General features: G+C 36.4%; 1 pseudogene; it reads left to right on the top strand.

Annotated features, from left to right (window-relative positions):
- Positions 1 to 8,959: 8,959 nt before the first annotated feature.
- LOC149168122 (protein TIFY 6B-like) lies at positions 8,960 to 14,524 on the top strand (annotated as a pseudogene).
- The last annotated feature ends 476 nt before the right edge of the window (positions 14,525 to 15,000 follow it).

A 15,000-nucleotide genomic window follows, 5' to 3' on the forward strand; every position in this document is an offset into this window, starting at 1 on the left:
TGGTGAAGCAAAGTCGTGTACAGTTTCCGCACCATATTATTCTCAATACTAGTGGTCCTTACCATGGTATTGGCCCATAGTGATGAGCATGACAATGAATATTTCATCCCGTCAAAGGATACCATCAGCATACTACGGAATTTGCCTAACGTATTGGCTAAGGCCTAAGCTATATAAGTAGATGGAGATCAAGGTGAGAAGTGTGTATGTATTGGGTTATTGATGATTGGTTTTCTCTGAAATAAGTGTGCACCAAGGAGTATGATAATGGATCAAATCTATTAGATCTGAAATGAATATCTATTGAATAATCTGCTTATGGTTTGATAGATTTGTGATGATGATTTTATGATGTGTATATGTTATGGTGCATGCCGAGATTTGGGTTTTACAGGTGTTCTGGTCTGCAGCGAAGGTTTGAATCAGTAATTATAGATCTGTACACAGGTTTTCTTTATAAAGTTCGTGTACATACATGAATATTATTCTTGGTAGTCGCATATATATTTTACTATATAGACAGATCTATACGTGGGTGTCAAGTGTGAAAGGTGCATATGTACGTGAAAATAATTCATAAGGGTCGCGTACATATGCTATATTTTTGCAGTATCAATTGATGATAATGATTGATTATGTTTGTTGTTGTCTATCAATGAAGTCTTACACGATAATCTATGTTTAACAATGCTAGCTGGCTTGAACTGATGAATAGTATTGATGTTGCTATGTGATCATCTTTATGTGGTACAAAGATCTATGATGGGGTCAATATGTGTTTCAGTGTTTATTTCAGTAGTGAAATAACTCAAATTTAGATTTCTATGTCTTGAGATTTGTACGCAGGTGTGGTGAATGAGAAGCGCGTACATACACGAAACTGTTTTATGAGAGTCGCATATATCTACTAGGGTTTTGCAGTATGAGATGTTATTGATGTTTGACCAGTTCTATTATGTTTGTTGTTGTCTGTCAATGATGTCTCTCTCATGATAATCTGTGTTTGATAGTTCTATTTAGGTTGATTTATTTATGGAATAATATGTTGACTAGAGATGATGCTACTGAGTGACGATCTCTACCTGGTTCAGTGATCTGTGATGGGTTCAGTATGTGATTCAATGTGACATTGATTTAAAATCACTTGTTTAGTACTTTGAGATCTATACGCATGTCCTCTTAAAGAGAAGCACATACATACGTGAGTATGACTCAAAACAATAACGTATATATTCTGACATGCGATTGATCATGGTTTGCAGTAGTTGGTTTCTATGATGGGTAACACTGTTCGACTTGTTGATGAGTTATTATGCATTGATATGATCTATCCTGGTTTAGTTTGATCTAGTTGTATTAATTGATTAAGTTTCATTGATTGATTTGATGATTCAGTTGGTTCAATGATTTAATTATTTGATACAGTGATTGGTTTCAAAATTATTATTTGGTATTGGGCTTAAATGATGGTAGTGGGTCTAGTCTAAAAATATGATGAAAAGTGGCCTACATGTTTGATGTTTTGGATTAGGTGGATCCAGTATGAAATATTATGAAATGTGGTCCACAAAGGTACTGAGGGTTGGAGCCTTCAGTAAGGAAATCAAAGCTTCTTTCTAGTGGTAGTTGGTGAATCAGATAATGGGGTTGGAGCTCTCTTCTAATGGGTGTCAGTAAAAGAGATCAGGGGGTTAGAACTCCTTCCATTGGCTACTGGAGAACGAGAGAAGGTTGTAGTTTTATGCATTAGGTTCCTGCATATAGGTATGAGTCTGCGCCAGTACAATATTGTAAGATGTTTTCTTTTATAATTAAATATAAAGACATATATGAGGACAGCGATGGTTTTCTCCCATATTGGGTTTCCACCTAAGAATGTTGGTGTCCTCATGTGTTGATGAGTTTCTTATCTATGATGATTTATTCTGATCTTACTGCTCATTGTTACTGTTCATTTAAAAGCTAATGAGGTAATAACATATTGGTTAAAGTAGAATAGATGTTGAAATATATGAAAAGTTAGCTAACTAAATATATGTTGGTTTTCTTGATTATAGTCTCGTGCATACGCTAGTTTACTTAATGACAGTAGTGTAGAAAAATATGAATAATAAATTGAAAGGTGTGTTGAAAAGTGTGCAACAAGAAATGCTAAATTTAGGAAGTGTTAAAAATAGAATTGTTAAAAATAGCACTTCTAAAAATAGCAGTTTGGCCAATGAGCATTTTGGCCACCTTGGTGAGAGGTGAAACTGCTAAAAATAGCATTTCTGGGTCCCTTCCTATTTCTAGCAGTCCCTTGTCTATCTATAGGAAGTCAATTCGAATTTGGTCTTACCAGCAGTTTGGAATATTAATTAATTAATTCTCCATGAGTTAATTAGTTAAGAAAAAACAAACTTGAAGTCTTTGTGAGAACTTGCAATTATTTCTCCACTAATTGGGGAATGTGTCCTTGATTTGCTCCACTGATTGAGGAATTAAGGATGAGTTCTATATTGAGAGGATCGGTTGACTTAGTTTAACTTAGTCAAGTTCAGTTAGATTAATTTAACAAGTTGTTAAATTAATGAGATATAGTTTGTTGATGCTTGCATGCATGTGACAACTATTATTTTCAGATAACTGTGTATTCACTCATGGATAACTGATGCATGTCAGTTCTGTCGGAGACCTAGTTGAGATCAGAGAAGGGACAGTGTACTATCAGTTGGATGAATATTTTTCCTATAAAGGAAGCTCATCCATGATGAGGATTTATCTCCTTCAAGTTTGTGAAATTAGATCAGAGGTTAGTGCGTGTGTGAAGAGGCCAATTCACATAGATGGCAGCACTAGACCCCAAGGAAACTGCACAAGGAAGTAGGAGGCTTGGAGGGCAGAGGAGAAGGTTTGTGAGAAGCCTTTGAATGTCTATGAGCAGTAGAGGGATTGTACTGAGAGCTAGATAGTTTCTGAGCTAAGGCTTTGTGTAATCCGGACTATATTTCCACTTATATGATAATACAAAGATGGGGTTTTAGGCAGGTGCTTTCCCCAGGTAAATTCTTTTGTGTTATGTGTGATTGATTCCTTCTTATCAGTCATATGTGTTCTTATTGATGTTTCTCATGGTTGATTAAGCTTTTGCTAAATTGTTTGTAGAAGTAGATCAAGTGTTTTGCTTTAGTACATTGCATTACCAGGTGATCTACAGGTGGGAAATTTATACATGGTATCAGAGCTAGCTGATTTGTAGAAAAATTATACAAAATTATACATGGTATCAGAGCACAGGTGATCAAGAAAGAACAATATACTGAGAGGAGATTTCAAAGTTTTGAGTTTTGGGCCGAGAGTTTGCAGAGCAGATCTGAAAATTTTTGTACAAAATTTTTAGAAACAAATAGCAGATTTGGATTCCTTACAGAAAAAGACCCAAATTCAAAAAAAAAAAAAAAAATCGGCTGAATCGGAGTTCGTATGAGGGAGATATCGCTGATTTAAAATTAATTATTTTTCTAGAAAATTTCATGACGGTGGGACATATGAAACAGATTGGTGTGCTAGCCAAGAACCTGTATGCACTTGAGGTACAAGATGCATGCAAAGCCTTGAGGAGTAAGGCAAAGGTTAGATACTTGGTGGTTGAGAGGGAGAGTAAATTACCTCTAAACATGCAGTGCCAGAAGAAGTCTCAGACAATTGTGGAGGAGCCACAATTGGTGAAGCAGCTTCAGGAGGTTGTGGAGCACCCACAACTAGAGAAGATGAGAGGAGATCAAGTAGAGACATCTACTCATGTAGAGACCTCTAGTAGGGGGAAACTTCGAGCCAGGTGGGTAGAGGGATCACATGCAGTCATACCTCCAGGTAGGAGGTGGGGCGATATAGAGTGATCATCCCAAAGAGGAGGGGCAAGATCCTTGAGGTACCCAACCTCTTGGATGAGACCTTGCTACGGGAGCCTCGATGTGGAGTAGCAGGAACTGACTGATTGGGTAGAGACAGATGCAGAAGGAGCGACAGAGAGAGCTACAGTGCAGGGAATCCCAGGATAGCGCAGAGCATGCAAACTATAGCAATGTGAGAGGCACAAGTGTGTTGCACAGTGCAGGGTAGCATATTGAAGGGTGCAACGGTGCTAGATGCATGGAGATGTTGCAGTAGCGCAGAGGTCAGAGAGGGAGCACTTGTCAGCAGTAGGTAGAGCTTCAGCATCAAAGTATGTTTCTAGCCCAACAGAGAGGTCAGTTGGGAGTTTTTTTGTTTCGAGTGTTGTTGGAGCAACCGCACTTAGTAGATGTGTTGCATGCAAAACATTCTAGAGTTATAGGATCGAGTTCGAGAGGAAGCCTTTCTTGTTGAGAGGGAGTGTTGAAAAGTGTGAAACAAGAAATGCTAAATTTAGGAAGTGCTAAAAATAGAACTGTTAAAAATATCACTTCTAAAAATAGCAGTTTGGCCAATGAGCATTTTGGCCACCTTGGGTGAGAGGTGAAACTGCTAAAAATAGCATCTTCTAAAAATAACATTTCTAGATCCCTTCCTATTTATAGCAGTCCCTGGTCTATATTTAGGAAGTAAATTCAAATTTGGTCTTACCAGCAATTTGGAATATTAATTAATTAATTCTCCATGAGTTAATTAGTTAAGAAAAAGCAAACTTGAAGTCTTTGTGAGAACATGCAATTATTTCTCCACTAATTGGGGAATGTGTCCTTGATTTGCTCCACTGATTGAGGAATTAGGATGAGTTCCATATTGAGAGGATCAGTTGACTTAGTTTAACTTAGTCCTACAATGCATTGCGGCTGCTAAGTTCTGGGTGCGGCTGCGGCTGCTGCAGTTGATAGTGGTGTCGCTTTGTAATTGTAAAGTGGAGATCCCCAATCTCAGAATTTTTGCAGAAGCAGCAGTATTGATTTGAAGGCCTTCTCCACGAGATCCCTATTGAATTTTCCTTTAGCTTATTTTGTCTGATCCATCAAGGGCATCCCCGATCCATCAAGTGCGCAGCGGCGGCAGAGCGTTCCAATCTGTCCGCTGAGGTGCGATGATCCGGAGGTGAAAGATGATGTGCAGGGTGCACTAAGTTCCGAAACCAAGTCGTGGAGACCTCATTTAGTCGTCTGCATACCAACCATCTGACAGCTTTTCCACGATCTTAAATTTCATTTTATGATCTGGGTTCGATTCTCTATTCGCAGTGTGAGCCTGCGGAATTTCCAGAACACGTATTGCGACAGTGCGTTGCAGGAAATCGGACGGTCCTGTAGAGCCCACGTGATATAGCTTCTCCATCGTCCATGAACGGCTTGTGGGCATCCCCGATCCATCAAGTGGGCATCTGGTTCTTAATAATTCTGATCCGCACTCGCTGTTTAGGTGAGATCTGGTTAGTCACCGGCATCTGAAATTTTGAGTGAATAAGTTTGTTTGCACATTTTGCGTTCTAGATCTAATCTTCTGCGGCTAGATCTAGATCTAGGTGGCTAGGTTCTAGATCTAATCTTTTGTGGCTAGATCTAGATCTAATCTTATCTTCTGCCTTATTTCTCTGCGGCTGGGGTCTACGAGCAAGTAAAATATGGCTCTCAGCTTCGCGAAAATAGCTGCTGGCTCATCCGCTTCTGGAGGGCAAGCTCCTGCCCATATCGTCAGTGAAGCCCCAGCTCCAACTGTCCAAGTGGTCCAAGCCTCACTCGATGAGGCTTTGAAGTTTTCTGAAAGTTCCCTAATCTATCGGTTCAATGGTTTTTGGCCGCGGCTGACAACTCTCCACAATTGGATCTCAGAGGTATGGAAGCCTGTCATTTCTGATGAAATTAATATCTACCCCTATGCTAGGGGTTTCTTTATAGTAGATTTTTAAAATCCTAAAAGCAGACAATGTATTTTAGATTTCGGCCCTTGGTTTTGGGAAAAATCAGGCCTATTCATGAAGCCATGGAACCCATCATTCGATCCCTCTACAGCATTCATAACCTCAGCACCAGTTTGGGTGAGATTGCTAAGCCTACCCTTGCATCTCTGGAATCTCTCCTCTCTAAAAGCCATTGGAAATGCAATTGGGAAATTTTACTGCAGGTGCCCAAAAATAGAGGAATATGCCAGAACCACCTATGCACGCATTTGTGTGGAAATGGAATTCAGCGACGGATTCCCAGCCAAAATAAACCTAACAAGTAAAGACTATGTGTGGAACCAGAAACTCGATTATGAAAGTGTCCTCTTCAGATGTCGATCCTTCTTTGAGACAAGCCATCTAGCCAAAAATTGCCCAAAAGCCTCCCAGAAAAATTCTGCTAGAAAAAACCACCACAAATCTACATGGTGGGAAGGAGCACAAAAGGAACACTACACTGTCATCAAAGAAGAATACTCTAGAGAAAACTCTGAATCACAAGAAATCGAGCAAGAAAGAAACAACTCTCAAGACAAGCAGGGAGAAAGCCCCACCCAACAAATCAACAGTTATGAGGATTCGAATACCGCACAAAATAAATCTTCATTTAACAGCAAAGCAGATCTCCTAGACCAAACTTCTTCTCCAACTATCTTCAAAAGGATGAACACAATAGATCACGAAGCTAAGACACCAATGTCCCAAGAACCAGAAGAGATGAAGGAGATGCAAGATAAAGGAATTTGGAATACCATAGAGAAAAAAAAGAAAGCTACAGCACCAATCTCGCCAAGAAAGACGAGGAGCTAGATAATTAAAAACTAAGAAAATTGTAGGTCCGATAGACCAATTTGGTCTCAGTGGACGTTAACCACCACCATCATCATCATCATCATCAGTCAAGTTCAGTTAGATTAATTTAACAAGTTGTTAAATTAATTAGATATAGTTTGTTGATGCTTGCATGCATGTGACAACTATTATTTTCAGATAACTATGTATTCACTCATGGATAACTGATGCATGTCAATTCTGTCAGAGACCTAGTTGAGATCAGAGAAGGGACAGTGTACTATCAGTTGGATGAATATTTTTCCTATAAAGGAAGCTCATCCATGATGAGGATTCATCTCCTTCAAGGTTGTGCAATTAGATCAGAGGTTAGTGAGTGTGTGAAGAGGCCAATTCACACAGGTGGCAGCACTAGACCCCAAGGAAATAGGAGGCTTGGAGGGTAGAGGAGAAGGTTTGTGAGAACCCTTTGACTGTCTATGAGTAGCAGAGGGATTTTACTGAGAGCTAGATAGCTTCCGAGCTAAGGCTTTGTGTAATCCGAACTATATTTCCACTTGTATGATAATACAAAGATCGGGTTTAAGGCAGGTGCTTTCCCTGGGTAAATTCTTCTATGTTATGTGTGATTGATTCCTTCTTATCAGTTATATGTCTTCTTATTGATGTTGCTCAAGGTTGATTAAGCTCCTGCTAAATTGTTTGTAGAAGTGGATAAAGTGTTTTTCTTTAGTACATTGCATTACCAGGTGATCTACAAGTGGGAAATTTCTACATGGTATCAAAACTAGCTGATTTGTAGAAAAAATCTACAAAATTCTACAAGGTTTAAGTGAGTTTTAAAATATTGATTCACCCCCCCCCCCCCCCCACAAGTATTTTTCCAAACAATTGGAAATAGATCAGGTCACTTCATTTGAAGCTTAACCACTTGGAGTGGATCAAGGATGATGGGAAAGAAGAAGATAGCTTGAAGGAAGGAGTCAAAAAAATGTGGTAGTGATAGTGATATTTCAGATGCAATGACAGTTATAGATGTTAGCAAATATTCAGTTTTGAGAGCATCTTGCTTTCTATTGATCAAGAATGAGGAAGATAGTAACAAAGAACTATCAGGTATGGGTTTTTGTTATAATTATGGTCCATTTCCTTATCTATGTAATAATGATGATAGTGAATATGACAATGAAAATGAACTTTCACTCACGGGTAAAAGTGAAAATAAGTATTCTAAAGAGAAAACAGATTAAAAAATGGTGGCCTATAAGAACAAGGCAAGTCAGAAACAATGGACAATGAAGGGGTACCTATGCTAAACAATGATAATTATCAATAGTGGAAAGAAAAGATGAAGTCTAATCTAATGAACTACGGTTTTTGGTATTTAGTATGAAATGGCTTCACCAAAATTCCTCCATCAGACAAAGAAGTGCAAAAGAACAGTAAGGAATTGAGTGACATCATTAACAACATACCTGATTCAACATTAAATAGGGTTATGCACATAGGCAATTTTAGGGGCGAAACTTAGCCCAGGGGCGAAATTTAAGGGGTTTTGTATTTTGGAGGGGCGAAGTTGTTATATTACACTCATTTTCTATAGTTAGCCCAAAAATTATTTGAAAATAAAAGAATTATTAATTTTTAGCGATGAAAAATATACGTCGATAAACATTCAATGCCTCGATTAACCTAGTTTGCAGGTCATATTTTCTTCCAATCACCCCCAATTTTCAGGAATGGCACTGATTAGGGGATCTTTCGCCCTCTACCATTCTTGCAATTTGAGGCTAGGGTTGAATTATCCCTGGGTTTTAGGGGTTTTCAGTTGGATTAGCCTGTATAAATTTGTATATACAATCCTCCTCATTGTTGTGTTGCCTACTAATAAACAAGTGTCTTGATGGTCAATGAACAAATTATTCTTGGAGAGGGTTTTAGAAGGACAAGATCATCCATCTGTTGCAATTGTAGTTTTGGCATCTCTGTTGTTTTTCTCCGTGTGTCAGGCGTCAGTTTCAAAAGTTGTGCGTGTATTTCTTCTAAGACTTTGTTTTTTGCATTGATTTTTTTTCGAGATTGATCCTCCTGTGACTTTTTCTCCAATTGTGGTTCTCTACAAAATCTGTGTGAAATACCCACATGGTTTTAATGGGCAATGAAGAGGGCCTTAGTTGCAGGAATTGATTTTAATTCAGAGAAGCACAATACCCTATTTAGGACACCCTAGGATTTTGGGTATCAGAGCTCATTGAAGTCAATAGATCATTTTGGGGATATATGGATAGCAGAATAGAAAGGGATTTTATGGGATTGAGTAGATGCAATGGTAATGAAATGGAAGTTGAGAGGATGAGTACCAATGAACAACCACATGGTGAAAGAGAAAAAATTGCGAGCCTGAATCTCTTTCAGAAAGTTGAGAAAAGTACTGAACCACATATTTCTTCAAGTAGTTTTTGTGGGTTAAGTGAGGCTATTGCTAAAGTTGGGAATGAAAATGGATCTGTTAAGGGTAAATATTGATTCATATCCTTCCTAGAGTTACTTCATTGTTTTTTATTTTATTCATATAATTGGTTTAGACAAAGGACTTTGTTCATCGAGGTCTGTGGAATGGATCAACTCAGAATACTTGGATAGAGAAGTTTACCCATATGAAGATTTTTTCTAAGTCAAAAGAGACTATGAATTTTCACTTTTCAAATGAATGGAAGCCATATTCAATTGTTGAAGGGGGATTGCTTTTTTTATGAGTTGTGTTGAGGTTGTCTTATTAGCTATTATTACAAAGATATTTTTGGTATGAATATAATATCAAAAATATTATGAACCATTATTCGTGGGAATAATTATAGATAATAATACATAAAAGTAATGTGTTGAGATATAGTTTTTTTTTAGCGGAGATGGGAGGATGGGTTGAATCAAGTTGGGAATTTATAGAAGAGGTTGTATCAAGTTTTTGGAGTTTTTCTTTTCTAGAATCTACTTTAAGAAGGTGGAGAGTTGCACTATAAAATACAAAGTTCCTTTGGTTTAGGAGCCAAGTCTGAGGGGAAAATTTCCTTTGTCTTAGGAGCCAGGTGTGAGGGGTAACTGTTATGTCAAAATTATTGGAGTTGAACCCTACCTTATCTCTTTATCGGGACATCTCATTGGTGGGGTATAACACACCAAGAATAGAACCTTAGTGGATGGCTTAACACTCCAAGACTACACCAATGCACCGAGGCCCCATTTACTTTTGTAATAGTTTGAGTTGCCATCTTTATGGTTTTTCCTTGCATTAGTATGTCCTTTAGATTCAATAATTTCTTCTCAGGACTATCGAAGACTATGGAGTTAAAAATAGTGATTGCTTGTTTGGAAAATAATTTCTTTGTGAAAAAGATAGAACTGTGTTTGGGGAGTTTCCTATCTATTTTATCTTTTTAGGCAGGAAGGTGAGTATAATTTGATAGACACAGCCATTCTTTGGGGTGAAGAGCTACTTGTATTGCAACTCATCATTTTTCAAAATACACTTTAAATGTCATCTCGATTTCCTAGTAACATGTTTAGTGCACACTCTGTTGTCTTACCTATCATAGGTCACATATTTTTCAATTTATCTATCAATTGAAATCCTCGATGGACATAAATTCTTTCCCATCATTTCACTAGAGGACAACTTCTTGACGACAATATCATTGGCCACAGAAATCGGTGCTCAGATCTTCTTTAAAATGTTGGTATAATTGGTTTCTCCCTAGGATTGCATTGAACAATATTTTGATCAAAACAATTTATAATATGTTGTGAAGACCACAAAATCTTGATTTATGTGCAAAAGAACTAATTAATCTCATTGTATGGCCTTGCATTGTGCTTGGGATTCCATGTTAACATCGTTCAACACACAACTTCAACTTGAAACAAATACACTTTGAAATGATGTAGATGATATAAGGAATGATATGCATTCTTAACATAGCTTGCAGTGGCCTTATTGAATCAAACCAAGTTAATTTAAATTGATGTTTATAATCTTAAAAATGACATAAATGATAAATGTGATCTTCCTCTTGCAGTATCGTGCCAAACAAAAATATGAAATGGACTTATTGGACCAAATTTGTTGCATTGCAGAAGTTCGTGTCTTTCAAAAATTACACGATGAGAAACCTAAGAAAAGGAAGTTCAACCAATTTGTTACCTCGGGTCTTCAACCAGTGGAAACTGTAAATACTTTCAAATCAAATTATAGAAGTACATCTACATCTCCAATAATTATTTTCAACTCAAGTTAATTGCAAATATGTTGAGCCTTATTGTTGATTATTAATTTTGTGTTAGGTGTATAGTAACATGCATCTTTTCAAATATATGCACAGTAATACCATGTCGTATGGAACATGTTTTCGTGGAACTAACCTATGCATATACTCTTAAGTTTCATTTCCTGTGTTAAAAGATATGCACAATATTTCCATGGAATATGGAATAGGTTTGCTTGGAACTAACCTATAAATTTACTTTGAATTTGTGTTTCCAGCTTTAGACCTATCACTTCCATGTAATCATAGTGCTCCTTCTGGCATTGTGTTTGTGTTTCCTACATGTTTTTCAATCCAATGTCATCGTTATGAAAAGTAAATATGGGTAGCGTCCCTCCATTTTCGGACTTTAATGCCATGCTTGTCTCCAAAGAGAAAATGTGGGGGACCAACCTGTTTTTGGTAGGTCTGTCTACTTCAAAATATCTAGATCGTGAGTTTGAATTATATTATGTTTATCTATTTAACATTGACAATCTACAATTTTTCCAGATGACATTTCCACCATTCGATTTATTACCTTCAAAAAATTCTTTCCCAATTCTCTTGTTACTAAGAAGTTACTCCGATAACATTAATATTATTGTTAAAAGGACACAAATATTTCACACTACTATTTTCAGAAGATGTGGATCACTATAATTTTCTATTGGAATTGGATGCCAGAGTCAATTCATGTTGAGATTTATAGTTGTATTCCCCTGAAATCATTATCATTTTTTGAATTAGTTCTTTTAACTAACACTCAGGCGGGTCATATGCATTTCAAATTTACATTCAAATCCCTCACAAAATAAACTTAAATATTCTAATATAGTTAGCTTTTGAAGTGCCTCCTTCATCATTTCAGGTAAAAGTCTTTGATGATACAAAATTTTCTAATCCTTCTATTGAAAAAGATGTTGCTTCCTAGAGAAAAGGAATCCCTCTCTCCAACTAATTTTAGCTCTCCTTTTTCTTTTAAGGGACAAGATCCAACAACTGCTTTGGGTGGAAAGCTTATTTCAAGCATTCCATTTACGAGATAACCTTTTGCCTTGTGTGGTTTTGTTTCCTCTTCAGTTGGTACCACACCGATGAGGTAATACAACTTATTCATGCAAAGGCAGGTTCAATGTAATGTTATGCTTGAGTGGGTTTGCAAAAGAATTATCATAAATAAATAGACTTCAGGTTGGTTTGGCTTTGTTTCTTATTTCTCTTTTCTAGGTTTTCCTTTATTCCAAAATATGAGACATTCTTCTTAACTTGTACTTGCAAGGCCAATTCTAATTTACCTATAAAACTGGCTAATTCTTAGCTGACTATATTCTATGTTGACATAGTAAATGTGTATGATAACATTCCTCTAGACAAGGTATGCATTCTTTGGGGCCTAGAAGCTATAACATTAGGAAAGTTAATAAATTAAACTCGTTCAAATTTGAATATTAAAGTAGATTTGGTCTAGTGCTTTGTGTGGGGCCATTGGTAATTAGTGATAACATTCTCAAGTATTCATTTACTCATAATCTCTTACACAAAATATAGGTCTTTTAATTTAGATGGATATAACATTTGAATAAAAAAATAAACAGGGTAAATATCAAGCTTGTTCAATGTTGAGGTATGTTTTTTGTTCGATTAATACATTTCACAGAATCTAATAAAAAGTTGGTGATTGTTGGAGCTTACTGTGAATATAATGATCAGTGAATCAATTTCAACAAGTTTTGTTTCCATTGTTCATTGTAGTGTACCATTTGGGAGAATGATGGAAAAGCGTAACATTCTATAAAATTCCTATAAAATATTAGATCTTGGAGGAGGTGCAGATGCATTTGTTGAATTCCCACTGGTTGATCATACAGTATGGCCTAAGTGCACTAAAATACAGTTAGCATGAATTAAAACACTTGGTGTTTTAAAACATTTTTATTTCTAGAAATCACATCCTGTTGGCTTACCCAAATCTTTGGCTTCGTTATATGCTAATAATAAAGTAGGGATCTGGAACTCTATCTATGCGTCTTTGATATGTTTTTTCATCTTTCTGTTTATTTTCTATTTAGATAGTTTCTTCCTTATAGTCACTTGGACTTTCTACTCTTTGGTTGTATTATATGCTAATAATGAAGAGCAGGGACCTAGAACTCTATTTGTGGATATTTGATATGTTTACTCATCTTTCTGGGTATTTACTATTTAGGTAGTTTCTGCCATCTCTTTAGTTGGACTCTCTATAAAAGGCTCTACTGAATTTAATATAAAATTCTTGGTTTTCATTGCAGTAACATGCAATCATGCTAGCAGTTGAAAATCGAAGTTCAATGTCTACAAAGATGACAGATTTATCACCTCAAAATTTTGTAATGTCAACACCAGTGCCAACAAATAGTCATAGTAGACCAGCCACACCTAATATTTTCTCTAGACGACCAAATGCACTGACTTCAATGACTCCACATGGTCCACCTCAGAATCCCCTTATGCATATTCCACAAGTTCATCCCCAAAAGACCCAATTATGTTCCGAGCCTGACTAGTCTATTGGAGTATCCTCAAGTAATGGGGAATTAGAATCAAATCAAAACAATGGGGATGGTAGCAACCAACAAGAATGTGAAAAATAAATTGTCCCAACATCAACACCCAATGTTGTCGTACCAAGAGGTAACAATGATACAGAAGGCTAATTACTTAGCTCTATATTCCTAGGATATCAGACTTAGCTCAAGGTATCATAATTTGTTATAACCCTGATGGGGGATTATAGTACATGTGGGCTAATGTAGATATAATATATTGGCCTGCCTTTCAGTAGTAGGCATTAAGTGGATAATGAATGAGAATATGTATATATAGATCATAATATAATTGCATTCATTTATTGCAATCTTATTTGATATTTGTTTTATGCCAACACTACCCCTAACACGCAAAGCATCCTTGGAAAGATTTCTGGAAAGCGCAATGGAAGGTATTGATTAAGCTCTGTAATATTAATACTAAGTTTAATTAGTTTATTTTACCTATCTTCTTGATACACCCCTTAATCCATGTTTCTTTGCTTCTTTTCCCATTTTCTGTAAGACAAAACCCTTATTTTTCTTGTTGATTTCAGGGTTCCTATAAATATGTCTTGTCCAACTGAGAATTCACCGCATCATTCTCCTCTCCAACAAGAGAATTCATTAAGTTTTATGTCATATTTTGATCTTCTCTCCAACAAGAGAATTCATTGAGTTCTATGTCATATTTTGATCTTCTCTCCAACAAGAGAAATCATTAAGCTCTATGTCATCTTTTGATGGATGCTCGTCACTAGAACATGACCTGACTAGTGATGCACTCCATATGAAAAAAATGAGTAGGTCGAATAGCATGGCACATTCCAACCACTTGTCATTGCACGGGGATAATGCTTGAAGAAGGAAAAATTGTTTTTGGAACAAGGAACTATTGGTCAAACCGTTTCTCATCGCAATTGTTTTATTTCACTATTTCTAACCTTGCAGGTTCTTTCAGAGTGCACCCTGCAACATGAGTTCAGAAGTAACTCAATTAGCAGGTATCTTATATTGAGACACATTTTTTGTTCCTCTGAAATTTCAATAGTGATGTTAAATAAAACAATTATTTCTATGTACATTAGCTTTTATTTTACTATGTATGAATTTAACTCTAAAAGAACTCATTCTTTAGCTGCATTTAATTGAAGCATCTAGAAATAAATATCAAAGTTATATTAGATTTAGGTATATGCCATTTACTTTGTAAACATTATGACTCTTTTATGTTATTGTGGATGGGATCTATAAAAAAAAAACCATCCCAGAGCTAGTTGGGGAAAAATAAGGGCATTGCAAAGCTCACAAGCTTCTGCTTGTGAAAATATGTGTGCCTAATAAGCGCAGAATTACACACGACCACAAAGCTTTTCCATGCTAAAAAGATGTTATATCAAACTTATTTGTTGAGAAAAAACTATCAATTCACGAATTGTTAATTTTCTTAGAGGAT

This window comes from Pinus tabuliformis, chromosome 4_2 (genome assembly GCF_031772625.1).
Source record: "Pinus tabuliformis cultivar Carrire ecotype Pingquan chromosome 4_2, CPIR1, whole genome shotgun sequence".
Lineage (NCBI taxonomy): Eukaryota > Viridiplantae > Streptophyta > Pinopsida > Pinales > Pinaceae > Pinus > Pinus tabuliformis.